We start from the raw sequence: 8667 nt of genomic DNA on the forward strand, positions 1-8667 counted from the left end.
TAAAGCTGGGATGGGGAAGTGGTGAAGCCAGAAATGGGTGATGATGGATTTGGGTTTTGGAAGTGGTGATGATGGAAGATATGCAACAACCTTACTTAAACTCTGCGCACCAAAATGGTCACCAGCTGACCCGGGACATAGTACTGAATATCACAATATTTTCTCAAACATAGCACAGAATAAAACTTGTGGTGCCTGGAAAAAGGGGACAATAAGGGGAATATCTAGATGAGGGGAGAGATTGTCAGAAGAGGACACTGCAGGCAGGAAAATCCATTCCAATGTAGATACAAAGACAAGAGAAATCCCAAGCAGCCCATTCATTGGCTCAGCCATTGAGAGCTGAGACTATCCATAAATAGCGGGCTTCAAATCTAGGTCATTTTAACCCTTTAAATATTAATTCTGATTCTTAATCCATTTGAATTTCTCAATGGGAAATTGATAAGGTGATTTCCTATTGATCCCAGACCAATATTTCCCTCTCTATCCTGACCTCGGTTTTCAACGCGTTGGGAGCAGTGATTTAACACATACGCAACTAAAGCATATACCGTATTTTTTGCCTTATAAGACGCACTTTTTCTTCCCCAAAACTGAAACTTAATTAACAACTTTGCTGAGCAAGATGTTTCAAGGTAAGAAGCTTCAAGGTAAGGATGGAGCAAATATTGACCTACTGATAAGGAGGATACAACTAGTTATAGACACAACTCAATTATCTGCAAAATATAGCAAAAACACAAAAACAACTTAAATTCAAAACTCAGCAAAATTATATTTCTTTCAGTTCCCTTCCTTTTATTCTTGAACAAAGGATAACTACCTGACTTCTTACCTTTCTTACATGCTAATAAACAGCCTCAGGTTCTTCAGCATACATAACTAAAGGAAGCTGAATGATTCTAGATTTGCGTTCTGACAATAACAATTTCAGGGAGTCATAGGTTTGACAGTTATTACAAAAGTTATACAGGTTATGAGATAAACGCATATCACTTTCAATAACCTCAGTGTCATTATAGATATTACTAAAGACTCTAAGCAGCATGCTGATTGGAGTAGAGACAGCAATCAAACAAGAAGTAACCATATCCTGAGTACTATGCATATCAGATAGACAAAAACTAGAACCATTATATATTTTTTTGGCAAGACGTTCCCATATGTTACCCTGGAAATCAGTCCAATCACTATACTTAAGTAATCTCCGGTGCATAGACAGGGTAGAGTAATTCTTTAGACAAACAAAGGGCAAGTCTTGAGGGTGATAGTGGCAAGTTGTTGTGACCCATTCAAGACAGAATATGATAATCAGGGCTCCAAAACTGCAGACAAGTATCCGGGCTGGTACTCATGAATCAGGAAGCATCATCCTGGCGCTGGATCAGTGGCGTGTATCCAGGTGGGTCCTCCACTGGTCAGCACGGCTGTTCTAGTGATGGCTTGCATGGTGACTGGAGGTCCAAAAGATGGATCCAAGGATTTGTGCTTGTGCAGAGCTTTAACCAACACTACGTCTCTGGGCTTGAATGGGTGCGTTGGTTGATCTGTAGGGAAAGGAAAAGAGAGAGAGATATCTCCGTAGTTGCTGTTCAATTTTTAATAAGTTTAGCTACATATCGGTCTTGGATTTGTTGGAGATCCCCCGGTAATAAAAATAAAGGGTCTTTAGCCCAGGGGTGGGAAAAGGTCTTCCCATTAAAATTTTAAAAAGGTGACAGCTTATTAACTGGGTTGGGTGTCATTCTTATTTCTGCTAGTACGGCTGGTAGGTATTGGTCCCACTTATGGAATGTCCCTCCAGTTGCTTTCCTAACTTTGTCTTTCACTGTCCTATTCATCCTTTCTACTACTCCACCACTCTGGGGGTGATATGGGATGTGGAACTTTCATTCTATTTTCATCATTTTTCTCCTGCGTGACTTTAGAAGTGAATGTAGTGCCATTGTCTGAGCTTATTCTCACCGGGCATCCAAATCTGGGAATGATCTCCTTGCATAGTATCTTAGCTACTGTCCTTGCATTTTCTTTCCTGACTACAAAAGCTTCTACCCATCTGCTGGATCTATCTGTAATCACTAACATTATCTGGCATCCATTGGAAGCCTTTGGCATGTGTGTGAAGTCAATTTGTAACTCTTGTAATGGACCCTGTGGAGGTAACAAATGTCCATGTTGTCCTGTTTTCTTCCCATGTACATGCTAGACAGCGGGAAAGTATGGCCTGTGTGTGTTCCTTTACATTCTGGGCACAGAATCACTTGTTTATTTCTTGTGTTGTGGTTTTATTGCTCGTGTCCCATACCATGGATTTGAAAAACAATGAGGGGTACTGCTATTTGGGGCAGCCCTACTATCCTTCCTTTTGACCAGATTCTAAAGGAATCTAAGGCCAATCCTTCCTTTTCCCAGAATTCAATGTCCTGTGGGGTGGCAAAGGACTGTAATTGTATTAGAAGTGTGTTGGTTTCAGTGGAAGCTGGGATGGTGAGTAGAAGTGTATCGGGGGGCTAGTGATGGGTGTGGTAGACTGAGCAGCGGCCTTGGCATGAACATCTGCTAGTCTGTTACCCCTGGCATGGAAGGAATTGGAAGAAGTGTGACATTTAAGAATGGCTATTTGATTGGGGAGGTGAATTTCAGTGATACATGAGTGTGACTCTAGCACTTCATCCTCCGGCCCTTTAAGATCTAAGAGGGCATTGAGCACAGTGACAGAACCGCTGGTAGCAGGGGCATATTTTACACCTAATCCTGCAGTGGATGTTAGGATAACTTCATAACCAGACAACCTTTGTGCTGTTATATGTTGAGTGGTTAAATTCTTAAACAAGTGTAGTACAGCATGGGATGTGTAAAGTATTGTCTCGTGACCTAAAGTTAGAAGTGAGACACTTTGTACAGCCATTGCACACGCTGCCAGCACACGCAGACAGGCTGGCATGCCTTGCACAGTAACAGGCAGTGTCTTAGAGACATATGTTTTTTGACAGGATTTACTGGAGTATTGTAAGGAGAGCAGGGTCTCTTAAGTATGCCTTGCTGGCAGAAAGATTGAATCATGGGTGCTAAGGAATCTCCCTTGTCTTTAGTTAGGGGGTACTGCTTTTGGTATATTTGGTTTTGTAGGTGCTGTATTTGGGGTGCAGTCCAGGAATCCCACGTCATATGGTCCGGTGGAACATGTGCTGTCAGGAACTGGAAAATCCAATAGGGCAATTGCAAGGTTGTATTGACAATAATCCCTCCCCTTCGGGTCAACAACCAGTGACATTCCCAGAGATCCCATCAGGTCTCTTCCTAACAGGTTAACTGGACAACTAGGTAATATATTGAATGAGTGATGTGTAATGTATTCTCCATGTACTGTACATATGGGAATATGAGGTGTGCGTCTTGTAGGGGTGGGTTTATTCCCACATAGGGCCCACCAGGTGTAGATGGACCTGACCAGGATTGGAGGACAGAACAAGTCGCTCCTGTGTCTACTAAGAAGTCTATCAGGAATCGTCCTACTTCTAATGTGATTATTGGGTTTCCATCAGCCTGGTCAGAGATCTCTCACATAGTGGTGGTGGAATCTTCCTGTACATGGGGTTTGGATGACTTAGGCAGCTCAAAACATCCTGCAGCATCCTTTGTTAATAACTGGGCAAAAATGTTTGGGGCATCTAAAGTGCTCCAGTTGTCAATAATCATAAACTTTAAAATAACTTCACAAAATTCTGCTTTATTTTTCAGTGTATGTCCTATTCACTCTCTGACTAAGGAGATCTATTCATAAATGTTTTCACCAAAGGTTCACCCAGTTGTTAATGAAAATGTATACATGTTTCACTCTGGATTTAATTAGAAAATGTGTGATTCAGCGTTTAACCAGGATTCATACTTTTCAAATTGAGTTCAGTGTGAAACATGGTACAAGGGGGCTGAATCTTGGGTGTAAACATTTACAAACTGAATCAGTAATAGAAAACAGAACATAAATAGTACATACTGTATACCAAAAAATAAAATAGGATATCTTCCCTTAGATCAGGAGCTCACAGACCACTAAATCTACAGACTGCGGACCGTGCATGCGCGGGGAGTCGTGTGTCACTCAAAGAGGAAGAAACTTCCCCCAGAGTGATGTCATAACCCGCACAGTCTCCCATCCCAGGTCTGAGTCTGTGTTCAGAGAGACAACCTGCCCACCACCCTGAGCTTGCTATGCTTACAGTAGACATGGTTCGCGGCTCCGGCCGGTGTGCCCCCCTAAGTGGGGTCCTTCTCCTAACACCACTGAGGGGTGCACTGGCCAGAGCCACGGACCACTGCTGGTCTCCCTGCTCTCGTTGGGACCCCTGCCCTAGATGTTATCCTAGGATTCCATTATCTTCAGTGGACATTGTCCTATCCATTATTGTTGGTCAGAAAAGCCTAGCTTTGCTTGTGGTATAATGACCATAAAAGAGACCTCCAGGATCTCCTGGAGATAGTAGAATAACTGAGGACTTACCTAGGATCCTAAAGTCAGGTTTCTGATACATCAACAAAACCCAAGAATGCTCATCTTACTCATCTCCCCAATTCACCAGAAGTCCCTCCTAAACCATGGCCGGTAATATGGCGTTGCCCTTCCTCATATCCAATAATATGCAGTTGACCCATTATATTACAAACTTTATTCTTCTGAGAAGAGTTTCCACTAGATTTTGGGGTGTCTGTGTGAGAATTTTACCCCATTTGTGAGGTCGGGTACTGATGGTGGATGAGTAGACATGGCTGACCATTCTAATTCATCCCAAAAGAGTTCAGTATGGATGAGGGATGAGCACAAGGCAGGAAGAGCACATTTGTCTCTTTATGATGTTTGTCCAAGGAGATTCCATAGCCATTGTTATAACTTTGGCTGCCCACCAAGCTTATATATATATGATGGTTAGGTGTAGGAAAACCTATATCATATAATATCTGATAATAGATTGTCATCAGATAACTGTATTACATCTTGTACCCCTCTCCCCCTAGGGAAGAAACCGGGAACCTGCCCTAAAGATGTGGACTACCCAGTGTGCAAAGATTCTACGCAGGATGTAAAACATGATTGTGCAGTGGACAAAGACTGCAAGGGGAAAGCAAAGTGCTGCTTCTCTGGTTGTAGAAGACAATGTCTACTTCCATTGGAAGGTAAATTGATACATTTGATTGCCGGCAATATAATAGATCATTACCATGTATATTGCCATGTATATAAAGATATCACAATGTCACAATACGGGGCGACTGGTATCCCCAGTTCAGAGGCAACATCTTGGTCCAGTAGGTTACCATCCGCCCCAGAGTCGAGAAAGGCCATGACTTGACAGGACTTCCCATCCCAGGATATGGTAGCCGGCACCAGGATGCGGCGAGTGGACCAGTCCAACGGGTCTGGGGGGTCCCTTCTGCACCCCCGATACACTGGGACCTTACAGGTCCTTTGCGAGGGCATGTCCTTGCCCTATGACCAGGATCGCCACAGTAAAGACAAAGTCCATCCTGCAAACGCTGATTGCGATGATCCAATCTCCATGGGTTCCCCCAGGTCAGGCACAAAGGATGTAAACTTTGTAGGTGGTGTGGCGTTGGGAGTATTCACCAGAGGTCTAGGTTTCAACCGAGGGGGAGAACGAGTCCTGGCTCTTCGGACGGCTCTTTCTAGGAGGTGTTCCCAGATCCTCCGGTCAACACAGATGGACTGCTGTATCGCAAGATCCAGGGTGGATGGAGAAGGGAGACCCAACAGCAGGTCTTTGACTTGATCGCTGAGGCCTTGACTGAAGCGATGGAGTAGAGCTCGGATGGAGTAGCCCTGGGAGCGACCGTAATTCACCTGCCATTTCCAGGAGGCGCTCACGAACCTTTGAGGGGTGACCGGTGGGAGCCTCTAACACAAGCTCCTGTAGGCCCCGTTGTATCTCCTCCATTAGGGCTGGGTGGTGTGTGAGTGGCCCGCTATACTGTAACAGCGAGCGGGTCTTCGGCCCATGATGGCGCTCAGTACCTCGCCGTCAGCAAAGAAGGTAAGGCAAAGACAGGTCAAGAACAATCCGAGGTCAGGGCTGGCAGCAGGCAGAATGGTCAGTAACAATCCAAGGTCAGGGCAGGCAGAGTTCAAGCAGAGTCAACGTCAGACCAGGTCACTATGGAGATGACAAAAGCAGGTAAACTTAACCAACACAAGGACGCACCCAAGCACACTGTGTTAACAGAGGCTTATAGCGGGCAATGGTGTACAGCACAGGCTCTCCTTAAATGGTCAGAGTGACCAATGACCTTGTGCCACCTGGCGCCATCTGAATGGAGACTCACTGAATCCCCTGCAGCCGATTGGCCACAGGGAATTCAAACTAACTATGTCCCGCCCCAGGGCGAGGCAGCCGAGTGCCACGCCCTCGGGGGTACAAGAGGGACGCATTGTAACATGCGCACCTCTTCCCACAGCACCCCTAGGACATGCACTACTTTGCACATGCAAAGGAGTGCTGAGAGCAGGAGTTTCAGTAACCTCATCTGAAGGGATGCAAGGGATGCCGCCTGGCTGAACAGTAGTTTTTGCCAGGACGGATCCCTCCACCTGCAGAGAGAGACAAGCTGTGAGCAGAGCAGCAGCCTCGGCCATGCTGCCTGCTACAGCGGCGTCTCCAGATTCTGCTAAATTGAAGTTTAAAATGTAGTTTAAATTATCCCCCACAGACACCAGGGATGGGGCAATTATCCTCCCACTGACACCAAGGATGGGGCAATTATCATCCCACTGACACCAGGGATGGTGTAATTATTATCCCACTGACACCAGGGATGGGGCAATTATCATCCCACTGACGCCAGGGATGGGGAACCAGTCTTCACACTGACACCACTGATGAGGCACTATTCTTCCACTGACAACATTATTGGGCAAACATCCTCCCACTGACACCAGGAATGGGGCTCTATTCTTCTTACTGACACTAGGGATGGGGCAATCATCCTCCCACAGACATCAGGGATGGGGCACTTTTCTTCCAATGTGACCAGGGATGAGGCCGTGTTCTTCCCACTGACACCAATGATGTGGCAATCATCCTCTCACTGTAACCAGGGATGGGGCACTTTTCTTCCCACTGACCCTCACTGATGAGGCACGATTCTAACAATACATTGACCCCGGCTTCTGATACCTCTCCCACCTCTGATTCCTTGATCACTTTCTTTTTCTTCGTGTGTATTATGTTAGAGCTTTGGTTGACCTTTGATCTGCCCGGATCCCTGTGAGACCATTGCCGTGTACGGAGTTCTGTTTCCCAATGCTCATTGCCAAAGACCCCAACACAGCTCGCAATGATTCACCCTAAAGGTAAAGAAAGTTTACCTTGATGACCTTACCAGTGATAGATAGATAGTAACCTAACTTAGTAGGTTAGGTTGAAAAAAGACCATCAAGTTCACCACTAGGGAAATAAACATATCCCAGATATGGCCCTGATTCACTAAGCAAAATTGGAAGGTCGCTCGTGCATTCGTATTCGCGATCTGAAATCGGAAGCCGCTGCGCAATTCAGCAACTGAATGATCTCGCTGCTGGAGCTGCACATCCCCGGCAGCTTTACACTGGCGAGCTTGCATTAATCTCACTGTTCCCCAAAAAAATCATTCTTTCTAACGGGACACATATTACCCTTAGCCCTAAAAAAAAAAATATTTGCGCTGTTCAGATATTTAAAACATTTATGTGCGCTAAGAAAAATGCATATTTTAAAATCACTTATTTCTTTCCTGTTAGGCAAGAGTTACCTGAGTTCAGCTCCTCCACATAGGCGCCTATATAAAAGCCTATAATGCCTGATCGGAGGAGCCGCCTGGGAGTAAATCTTGAGACTGTCCACACGCGAAGCCTCGGCTTTGCCATCGGACTAGATTTTCCCACAAAAGTCACAAGCACACACACGTTCTTGTTTGCTTCTATAGATATAAATGTATATGTGTGTGTATATCTATATATATATATTGTGAGGGGTTAAGCTCAGGATCGCCTTTGCTGGGGTCAAAGGACACTTGTCTGATTCAACCAGTTCAGATCACACTCTGAGGTAAAGGTGTTACGCTGACTTGTAGTCAGGTTTATTTAAAGGTTGCGGATAAAATAACAAATTAGCAAACAAAAACCTTGCCTGTCCAGCACTTACTACACATCAGACTTTCCTGTCTATGAGCTGGAGGGCTTTTACTCACTCTTTGAGCTCACTCACAATGACTGACTTGAGCTCAATCACCCAGACCGACTGTCTGCGTCTCCAAACCATATTCTCTCTCTCACAGTCCACCTGGCTGTGTCTCTCTAAGCCAGGCTGAGCCTGCAGAGACCTCTGTCTGTGTCTCCAAATTAGGCTCCTTACTGAGCTCCTGGCTCTGGGTTATAACCCCACCCTCAGTGCTGCTTCATTAATTACCTCGCAGGTGAGTTTTCCACCTGATACTTCACATAGGAAAGAAATCCTGGGCAAATATATCTCCCTTCCTCCTCCAATCCTGCATTGGTGTCACAATATATATATATTTATTTTGAGCGCTCTTTTAAATGAGCAGAAAGTAGGAGCAAGCCAAATAGGACGAGGAGACCATTCCAGAGAGTTGGGGCAGCTCTAGAGAAGTCTTGTA

Source organism: Pyxicephalus adspersus, chromosome 4, assembly GCF_032062135.1.
Source record: "Pyxicephalus adspersus chromosome 4, UCB_Pads_2.0, whole genome shotgun sequence".
In the NCBI taxonomy this organism is placed as follows: Eukaryota; Metazoa; Chordata; class Amphibia; order Anura; family Pyxicephalidae; genus Pyxicephalus; species Pyxicephalus adspersus.